Below are 12,394 nucleotides of genomic sequence, written 5' to 3' on the forward strand. Positions count from 1 at the left end.
AGTACATACTGTTTGTTACAAACCAGAACATGAGTATGGCTGGGCACAGCACAGTACATACTGTTTGTTACAAACCAGAACATGAGTATGGCTGGGCACAGCACAGTACATACTGTTTGTTACAAACCAGAACATGAGTATGGCTGGGCACAACACAAGAAGTACATACTGTATGTTACAAACCAGAACATGAGTATGGCTGGGCACAACACAGTACATACTGTTTGTTACAAACCAGAACATGGTAGCACAGTACATACTGTTTGTTACAAACCAGAACATGGTATGGCTGGGCACAACACAGTACATACTGTTTGTTACAAACCAGAACATGAGTATGGCTGGGCACTGCACATTACATACTTTGTTACAAACCAGAACATGAGTATGGCTGGGCACAGCACAGTACATACTGTTTGTTACAAACCAGAACATGAGTATGGCTGGGCACAACACAGTACATACTGTTTGTTACAAACCAGAACATGAGTATGGCTGGGCACAGCACAGTACATACTGTTTGTTACAAACCAGAACATGAGTATGGCTGGGCACAGCACAGTACATACTGTTTATGTTACAAACCAGAACATGAGTATGGCTGGGCACAACACAGTACATACTGTTTGTTACAAACCAGAACATGAGTATGGCTGGGCACAGCACAGTACATACTGTTTGTTACAAACCAGAACATGAGTATGGCTGGGCACAGCACAGTACATACTGTTTGTTACAAACCAGAACATGAGTATGGCTGGGCACAACACAAGTACATACTGTTTGTTACAAACCAGAACATAGTATGGCTGGGCACAGCACAGTACATACTGTTTGTTACAAACCAGAACATGAGTATGGCTGGGCACAACACAGTACATACTGTTTGTTACAAACCAGAACATGAGTATGGCTGGGCACAGCACAGTACATACTGTTTGTTACAAACCAGAACATGAGTATGGCTGGGCACAGCACAGTACATACTGTATGTTACAAACCAGAACATGAGTATGGCTGGGGAAGTACATACTGTTTGTTACAAACCAGAACATGAGTATGCACAGTACATACACAAACCAGAACATGAGTATGGCTGGGCACAGCACAGTACATACTGTATGTTACAAACCAGAACATGAGTATGGCTGGGCACAGCACAGTACATGTTACTGTACATACTGTATGTTACAAACCAGAACATGAGTATGGCTGGGCACAGCACAGTACATACTGTTTGTTACAAACCAGAACATGAGTATGGCTGGGCACAGCACAGTACATACTGTTTGTTACAAACCAGAACATGAGTATGGCTGGGCACAACACAGTACATACTGTTTGTTACAAACCAGAACATGAGTATGGCTGGGCACAACACAAGGAAGTACATACTGTATGTTACACACCAGAACATGAGTATGGCTGGGCACAACACAGTACATACTGTTTGTTACAAACCAGAACATGAGTATGGCTGGGCACAACACAAGGAAGTACATACTGTATGTTACACACCAGAACATGAGTATGGCTGGGCACAGCACAGTACATACTGTTTGTTACAAACCAGAACATGAGTATGGCTGGGCACAACACAAGGAAGTACATACTGTATGTTACAAACCAGAACATGAGTATGGCTGGGCACAGCACAGTACATACTGTTTGTTACAAACCAGAACATGAGTATGGCTGGGCACAGCACAGTACATACTGTTTGTTACAAACCAGAACATGAGTATGGCTTACAACTGTTTGTTACAAACCAGAACATGAGTATGGCTGGGCACAGCACAGTACATACTGTTGTTACAAACCAGAACATGAGTATGGCTGGGCACAACACAGGAAGTACATACTGTATGTTACAAACCAGAACATGAGTACTGTACATACTGTATGTTACAAACCAGAACATGAGTATGGCTGGGCACAACACAAGGAAGTACATACTGTATGTTACAAACCAGAACATGAGTATGGCTGGGCACACTGTTTGCAGAACAGTAGGAAGTACATACTGTATGTTACAAACCAGAACATGAGTATGGCTGGGCACACACAGTACAACTGTTTGTTACAAACCAGAACATGAGTATGGCTGGGCACAGCACAGTACATACTGTTTACAAACCAGAACATGAGTATGGCTGGGCACAACACAAGGAAGTACATACTGTTTGTTACAAACCAGAACATGAGTATGGCTGGGCACAGCACAGTACATACTGTTTGTTACAAACCAGAACATGAGTATGGCTGGGCACAACACAGTACATACTGTTTGTTACAAACAGAACATGAGTATGGCTGGGCACAGCACAGTACATACTGTTTGTTACAAACCAGAACATGAGTATGGCTGGGCACAGCACAGTACATACTGTTTGTTACAAACCAGAACATGAGTATGGCTGGGCACAACACAGTACATACTGCACAACCAGAACATGAGTATGGCTGGGCACAGCAAGTACATACTGTTTGTTACAAACCAGAACATGTTGGCTGGGCAAACCAGAACATGAGTATGGCTGGGCACAACACAGTACATACACAACACAAGGAAGTACATACTGTATGTTACAAACCAGAACATGAGTATGGCTGGGCACAACACAGTACATACTGTTTGTTACAAACCAGAACATGAGTATGGCTGGGCACAGCACAGTACATACTGTTTGTTACAAACCAGAACATGAGTATGGCTGGGCACTGAGTACATATACAAACCAGAACAGTATGGCTGGGCACAACACAGTACATACTGTTTGTTACAAACCAGAACATGAGTATGGCTGGGCACAGCACAGTACATACTGTTTGTTACAAACCAGAACATGAGTATGGCTGGGCACAACACAAGGAAGTACATACTGTATGTTACAAACCAGAACATGAGTATGGCTGGGCACAGCACAGTACATACTGTTTGTTACAAACCAGAACATGAGTATGGCTGGGCACAGCACAGTACATACTGTTTGTTACAAACCAGAACATGAGTATGGCTGGGCAGTACATACTGTTTGTTACAAACCACATGAGTATGGCTGGGAAGTACATACTGTTTGTTACAAACCAGAACATGAGTATGGCTGGGCACAGCACAAGGAAGTTACATACTGTATGTTACAAACCAGAACATGAGTATGGCTGGGCACAGCACAGTACATACTGTTTGTTACAACAGAACAAGTATGCTGGGAAAGTACATACTGTATGTTACAAACCAGAACATGAGTATGGCTGGGCACAACACAGTACATACTGTTTGTTACAAACCAGAACATGAGTATGGCTGGGCACAGCACAGTACATACTGTTTGTTACAAACCAGAACATGAGTATGGCTGGGCACAACCAGTACATACTGTTTGTTACAAACCAGAACATGAGTATGGCTGGGCACAACACAGTACATACTGTTTGTTACAAACCAGAACATGAGTATGGCTGGGGGCACAGTACATACATGTTACAAACCAGAACATGAGTATGGCTGGGCACACTGTACATACTGTTTGTTACAAACCAGAACATGAGTATGGCTGGGCACAGCACAGTACATACTGTTTGTTACAAACCAGAACATGAGTATGGCTGGGCACAGCACAGTACATACTGTTTGTTACAAACCAGAACATGAGTATGGCTGGGCACAGCACAAGGAAGTACATACTGTATGTTACAAACCAGAGCATGAGTATGGCTGGGCACAACACAGTACATACTGTTTGTTACAAACCAGAACATGAGTAGAAAGTACATACTGTATGTTACAAACCAGAACATGAGTATGGCTGGGCACAGGTACATACTGTTTGTTACAAACACAAGGAAGTACATACTGTATGTTACAGAACATGAGTAAACACAGTACATACATACAAACCAGAACATATGTATGGCTGGGCACAACACAGTACATACTGTTTGTTACAAACCAGAACATGAGTATGGCTGGGCACAACACAGTACATACTGTTTGTTACAAACCAGAACATGAGTATGGCTGGGCACAGCACAGTACATACTGTTTGTTACAAACCAGAACATGAGTATGGCTGGGTACATACTGTTTGTTACAAACACATGAGTAGGAAGTACATACTGTATGTTACAAACCAGAACATGAGTATGGCTGGGCACAGCACAAGGAAGTCCTGTAGCTCAGTTGGTAGAGCATGGTGCTTGTACAAACCAGAACAGGGTAGTGGGTTCAATACAAACCAGGGACACACACAGTACATACTGTTTGTTACAAACCAGAAATGTATGGCTGCACACAGTGACTGTTTGTTACAAACCAGAACGAGTATGGCTGGATAAAAGCAGAACATGAGTATGGTCTGTACATACTGTTTGTTACAAACCAGAACATGAGTATGGCTGGGCACAGCAAGTACATACTGTATGTTACAAACCAGAACATGAGTATGGCTGGGCACAACACAATGAGGGAAGTACATACTGTATGTTACAAACCAGAACATGAGTATGGCTGGGCACAAACAGTACAAGGTTACAAACCAGAACATACTGTTAGTTACAAACCAGAACATGAGTATGGCTGGGCACACACAGTACATACTGTTTGTTACAAACCAGAACATATGGCTGTTTGTTACAAACCAGAACATGAGTATGGCTGGGCACAGCACAGTACATACTGTTTGTTACAAACCAGAACATGAGTATGGCTGGGCACAACACAAGTTTGTTATAAACCAGAAGCTACATACTGTATGTTACAAACCAGAACATGAGTATGGCTGGGCACAACACACAGTACATACTGTATGTTACAAACCAGAACATGAGAAGTACATACTGTATGTTACAAACCAGAACATGAGTATGGCTGGGCACAGCACAGTACATACTGTTTGTTACAAACCAGAACATGAGTATGGCTGGGCACAGCACAGTACATACTGTTTGTTACAAACCAGAACATGAGTATGGCTGGGCACAACACAGTACATACTGTTTGTTACAAACCAGAACATTTGTTACAAACCAAGAACATGTACATAGTACAAACCAGAACATGGCTGGGCACAGCACAGTACATACTGTTTGTTACAAACCAGAACATGAGTATGGCTGGGCACAGCACAGTACATACTGTTTGTTACAAACCAGAACATGAGTATGGCTGGGCACAACACAGTACATACTGTTTGTTACAAACCAGAACATGAGTATGGCTGGGCACACTGTTTGCACAGAACATGAGTACAACACAGTACATACTGTTTGTTACAAACCAGAACATGAGTATGGCTGGGCACAGCACAGTACATACTGTATGTTACAAACCAGAACATGAGTATGGCTGGGCACAACACAAGGAAGTACATACTGTATGTTACAAACCAGAACATGAGTATGGCTGGGCACAGCACAGTACATACTGTTTGTTACAAACCAGAACATGAGTATGGCTGGGCACAGCACAGTACATACTGTTTGTTACAAACCAGAACATGAGTATGGCTGGGCACAACACAGTACATACTGTTTGTTACAAACCAGAACATGAGTATGGCTGGGCACAGCACAGTACATACTGTTTGTTACAAACCAGAACATGAGTATGGCTGGGCACAGCACAGTACATACTGTTTGTTACAAACCAGAACATGAGTATGGCTGGGCACAACACAAGGAAGTACATACTGTATGTTACAAACCAGAACATGAGTATGGCTGGGCACAACACAGTACATACTGTTTGTTACAAACCAGAACATGAGTATGGCTGGGCACAGCACAGTACATACTGTTTGTTACAAACCAGAACATGAGTATGGCTGGGCACAACACAAGGAAGTACATACTGTATGTTACAAACCAGAACATGAGTATGGCTGGGCACAACAAAGTACATACTGTTTGTTACAAACCAGAACATGAGTATGGCTGGGCACAGCACAGTACATACTGTTTGTTACAAACCAGAACATGAGTATGGCTGGGCACAGCACAGTACATACTGTATGTTACAAACCAGAACATGAGTATGGCTGGGCACAGCACAGTACATACTGTATGTTACAAACCAGAACATGAGTATGGCTGGGCACAGCACAGTACATACTGTTTGTTACAAACCAGAACATGAGTATGGCTGGGCACAACACAAGCTAACATCTATGAACTACATTCTGAACACCTGGTAAGATCTGACATAGAATCAGAATATAGAGCGCATTCCATATCCTGTTCCCAGGGTCATTTCTATAAGTTTCCCTCCGTGCCAATAAAGCAGGGTCCTCCAAATTCTTATTTTCAATGACGGCCTAGGAACAGTGGGTTAACTGCCTTGTTCAGGGGCAGAACAACAGATTTTTTACCTTGTCAGCTCAGGGATTCAATCCTGCAACCTTTCAGTTACTAGTCCAACACTCTAACCACTAGGCTACCTGCCACACACAAGCTCATTCTGTTTTCTCCCCCTCTTTAAGAGGTGCTCTCAGTGGGGGCCCGAATGAAACGGAGAGCTGCAAATAAATGAATGTGAAGTAGAAAAGCAACAATCTCCAGACATGCCTCCCTGGGGATATTAACATATTATCAAATCTAATGTAATTTCTTGGATGCTCCTACTATCACCCCCCGCCCAATTCGTAATTCATTTAGTGAAGTGAAAATGAAATGAAAGCCCACTCAGGCAACACAAGTGCTACGTTTCACAACGTTCACATTCAGTTGATCAGTGACTTTAGTGAACTGTGGCTTGTGTGGACTGGTGGTGGGTGGTGTGTTAACAATGTAAGGTGATTGACAGTAAACTATAGGCCAGTTGCCAGTGCAGACTAGATATAATAGTGACTATATCCATCAAATCCATGTGACATGGAAAGCTAGAGCACGTGGGAGTTGGTCAGATAATGTGCTGGCTAGTGGCCAAGGTAGGTGGACTATGATTGGTGGACAGGCTAGGTGGCGAGATATATGATTATGGCATGGAATATGATGAGTACAGACCCACCCCTGACAGACAACCACACACACACAAACAAACAAACGGATGTAGCGAGGGTAGGGCCTCATTTGACAAAGTAATTGGTGTGGACTGATTACACCTTGATGATGAATGTGTGATAGAGCCTCAGCAGGGGAGCGGAGGAGACAATTAGGGCCATGTTGATCTCCTCCCTACCTTACCCTCTACCTGCACTCTACCCTCTGTCTTTCTCCTTTCTCTCTCTCCTCTCTCTCTTTGTCTCCTCTCTACCCCCTCTCGCTCTGTCTGTGTGTCTCTCTCTGTCCGTGTGTCTCTCTCTGTCTCTCATGATTGGTCTCCTTATCACCATTAGTATTAATATGCCTCTTCGGGGGACAAAAACGGCATAAATGAATAAAGATGGAAATAAAGAACAAACAGGATGAGCCTGGCCAACAAGATGGAGTGTCCGGCCCCCACAATGCCGCCGTCATTAGTATTAATATGAGTGTAGCTGGGGGACAGGGGGGGGATGAATAAGCGGAGGTGGCGATGAGCAGACGGGGGCCATGCGGAGCGGAGGAGAGGTGGAGGGATGAAAGCGAGGGGCCCGAAGTATGTCTGGCTTCACAACGAGGTCAGGCTGATGAATGACCACGCCTCTCCGGGGCCACGGGGATCTGTTTGTGTCGCCTTCGCCTCACGGACACAGCTGGCGACAATGCCGGGCCACAGCTTTGTTTGGTAATTAAGTGGCGTCCATAGATGCATCCCTTGTCCATCCATCTCTTCCACGGAACAGGCGTCTGACACAACGGGAGTGAGGAAGGTGAGGAGGGCCGTGCCGAGCAGGCTAGGTACAGGGAGCGTGCTGGCCACTGCTCTCCTGTACTGGAAAATGCAGATTGAAAGCTATATCTGGCTTTGGCAAAAGCTGTGCTGTTGTTTGAGACTTATCTTGGTTGTAGGGAGAGGCATGTTATGATCCAAGCTGTTCCAGCCTGGTCGGTAAGTCTGTAAGATATGTGGAGAGAGGCGAGGGAGGCAGGGGAATAGAGAGAAGGAGAGAGAGACAGACAGAGCGAGAGAGACAGACAGACATAGATTGAGAGAGACACGGAGAGAGAGCAACACGGAGCGAGAGAGACGTGGAAGGAGAGAGACAGATTGAGAGAGACACGGAGAGAGAGCAACACGGAGAGAGAGAGACAGATTGAGAGAGACACGGAGAGAGAGCAACACGGAGAGAGAGAGACAGATTGAGAGAGACACGGAGAGAGAGCAACACGAAGAGAGAGAGACAGATTGAGAGAGACACGGAGAGAGAGCAACACGGAGCGAGAGAGACGTGGAAGGAGAGAGACAGATTGAGAGAGACACGGAGAGAGAGCAACACGGAGCGAGAGAGACGTGGAGAGAGAGAGACAGATTGAGAGAGACACGGAGAGAGAGCAACACGGAGCGAGAGAGACAGACAGAACAAGAACGAGGGAGCAAGAGAACAAGGTAAGAGTTTGAGTCCAAGTGCTGTTGTAGTGGTTTAGAGCCAGGATATAAAGTCTCATTCCACAGTGAAAGAGAGAGTGTGACGGAGAGAGGGAAAAATAAACATTGGTGAAAGATCAGGAATTTTCAATTCAATTTTTTTACATTTTTTTTTAATCATTAATTAAATGATTACACATTTTTAGCATTACACAAAATTACTTATTTTTCACCTCACCAATTTAATTTTATTGAAGTATGGTATCACTAAATTCATCTGGTCAACGTAGTGACAACGTAGTGTAGAACATATAAGGTCAGAGTCTCCATTGAGATAGTTTTGAATCCAGGACTAGACTCAAACTGTGTTCAGGAAACCGGCCCATTCTTTATAAGGTTTATGGAGGAGAACGCGCCACAAATGGTGGTTTCTCAAAGACATGACCACATCAATTATCTTCAAAAACAAATGCAGTATGCATGGAGCATAAAACCATTTTTGTCATCTTTTCTGCCACCCGAACCTTTATCCAAATAATCTAGACATACAGCAGTCAATGTGTGCCGTGAACATACAGTCACAATGGCCTCATTTCCCAACGTCATGCAGTGTGGTGAAATCAGTCCTAGCTAGCTCCAGGGACAGAAACCTGACTAGATTTCGCCGTCCCTGTGCTATCAGATCCAAACCCTCTTATCACAGACCTACACAGTGACATTAGCATTAAGATGCGGCCCTCCCGGTGTCTTCTGTCAAATAATGTCTCGATAGGATCACAACCCAACCACCATTTTCTCATTCTCCAGTAGCAGCAGTTTTACATTAACAGAGATAGCCAAGGAGCAGCATGGAATTCCACACACACACACACACACACACACACACACACACACACACACACACACACACACACACACACACACACACACACACACACACACACACACACACACACACACACACACACACACACACACACACACACACACACACACACACACACACACACACACAGTGGGGTTGAATTTAAAGACCCACGTTGAATTTACCACGGAAACACGAGTAAGATACAAGCAGAACGCACAGAAATCAAAATCTGTCAGTCATAAGCCCAGCACAGAATTGAGCTTTTTAACAAATCAACTGATTGTACATAAATACATATAGCTATGCATAGTAGATACATTTTAAAACCTGTCGGCGATAACACAAAATCAATGAGTTATGCCATTTCCATTGTGGTCCCTCATCGCCTCACATGTGCAGTCAGGGACATGAATAAAAAATGGAAAGGAACACCAAGAATGTTTTGTCTGTACCCTCGTCGGGATGATGGTGTTGGGTGTACTGGCGTGCTTTTAACAGAAAAACAGTGGGTTGTTCTGGGTAATCCTCCACTTGGAAGTCTGGGACGTGCTGCGTCGCTACCAACGTGTTTCCTGTGTGTGGGGGTCGGGAGGCTGGGCGAGCGGCGTGGGAGGTGTTGACAGGGGACGGAGATGAGGACGCGGCAGTAATGGAGTTGACTAACAGCCGGCGCATCATGGTGACAGACACCAGTCCCCCAGACACTGTGGGAGTTTAAAGAGCTCATTCACACTCATTGCTGTTCCGCTCCCCACATGGGAGGTGGGATCGTGATACACGTACACACACACACACACAATGACAAAAATAATATACAAAGTGAAAAACACACACATGCGAGAAGATGCATGCGCACTTCTTCACTCTTGCAAGCAAGCATACACACACACACACACACACACACACACACACACACACACACACACACACACACACACACACACACACACACACACACACACACACACACACACACACACACACACACACACACACACACACACACACACACACACACACACACACACACACACACACACACACTACCTAATCAGTGTATTTTTGATAACATGCTCTCTCCTTCAGTGGTTAAGTAAGTGAAAAATACTGTCCATATGTCGGTGTACAACTGGTTCCTATCTCTGAATAGTAAGTTGTATTGGTTAGGCTATTGTTTGGTGTACACATCTCTAGACGTAGGTACCCTCATTCTGGCTGGTACACACACCTACACCAGGCCTACTTACACACACACACTTTCAGGCTAAGGTCTCTGGGCCCAGTCGCAGCATGGGTGTCCAGCCTCTCTGGCCAGATTGAATACCGTATGTCCCTGTTTGAGTGAGAGAGTGTGAGTGAGTGAGTGAGTGAGTGAGTGAGTGAGTGAGTGAGTGAGTGAGTGAGTGAGTGAGTGAGTGAGAGAGAGAGAGAGAGAGAGAGAGAGAGAGAGAGAGAGAGAGAGAGAGAGAGAGAGAGAGAGAGAGAGAGAGAGAGAGAGAGAGAGAGAGGATCAATCAATTGCGAGACCCACCCAAAATCAGGACAGATTTGACTTTGCAACCCGACCCACCCGCATATAGTATAATTGTCCTGAGAGCTGATCAGTGACCGACCAAATAGCATCATTGTATGTAATTGTTTTTATGACTCCAGAGTAGTAGGCTGTTATTCTCCTCCTTGCATTCATTCGTCTGCATGTTTATTCAAGATTTGGAGAAAATGAAAACCATGCCACAAATTAAGAACCATGTCTTTACATTTTTTCAATTTGATGTGTCACGTTGGCAACTCAAATCACTTTCTAATTAGTCTTCTTACCCAATAAAATCCTATTGAACATATAATTCTATATGATATACGGTGCACTCAGAAAGTATTCCTACCCCTTGACTCATTCCACATTCTGTTGTGTTATGGCTTGAATTCAAAATGGATTCAATAGATTTTCTCTCACCCATCTATACACAATACACCAAAGTGAAAACATGTTTTTAGACATTTTTGCAAATGTACTGAAAATTGAATCCAGAAATATCTCAAATATTCACCAGTCAATACTTTGTAGAAGCCCCTTTGGCAGCGATTACAGCGTCAAGTCTTCCTGGGTATGTCTGTATCAACTTTTGAACATCTGGATTTGGGGATTTTCTCCCATTCTTCCTTGCAGATTTTCTCAAGCTTTGTTGTTAAATGGGAAGCGGCAGTGAACAGCAGTCCTTCCACAGATTTTCAATGGGATTAAAGTTTGGGTTTTGACTGGGCCACTCAAGGACTTTCACATTCTTGTTCTGAAGCCATTCCAGAGTTTCTTTTGATGTATGCTTGGGGTCAAGCATACAGCCCCAGTCCAAGGTAGTTTGCACCCCAGTCTAAGGTAGTTTGCACTCTGAAGTAGGTTCTCATCATTTCCTGCATTTGGCTACATTCATTGTTCCCGCCGACAGAGATGGTTGCCTCGCTTCTAGTCCTTAGGAAATTATGCAGTATATTTTTAAAATGTATTATTTCTTACATTGTTAGCCCAGAAAATCTTAAGTGTTATTAGAACTATTTGATATCAGAGCGACGTCAACTTACCAACATTATGATCAGAAATATGACTTTCCCGAAGTGGATCCTTTGTTCTCACCACCAGCCAGGACATGGGAAATGATTCCAGAGGCCGAACCAAAACAACGTCGCCACAGAAGAGGTAGAGGGAGCGGCCTCCTGGTCAGACTTCGAAGGCAGGTACACCACCCACTGCTTCCGATTATATTACTCGCCAATGTCCAGTCTATAGATAAGAAGGTAGACAAAATTTTGGCAGGGGCTGCTTTCCAGAGAGACATCTGGGACTGTAACATTCTCTGTTTTCACGGAAACATGGCTCTCTCGGGATATGTTGTCGGAGTCGGTACTGCCAATGGGATTCTTTATGCGTCGCGGCAACAGAAATAAACCTGAGAAGAAGAAGGGCAGGGGTGTATGCTTCATGATTAATGACTCATGGTGTAATCATAACAACATACAGGAACTCAAGTCATTTTGTTCACATGATCTATAATTCCTTACAATTAAATGCTGACCATACTACCCAA

This window comes from Oncorhynchus gorbuscha, linkage group LG09 (genome assembly GCF_021184085.1).
Source record: "Oncorhynchus gorbuscha isolate QuinsamMale2020 ecotype Even-year linkage group LG09, OgorEven_v1.0, whole genome shotgun sequence".
NCBI lineage: Eukaryota > Metazoa > Chordata > Actinopteri > Salmoniformes > Salmonidae > Oncorhynchus > Oncorhynchus gorbuscha.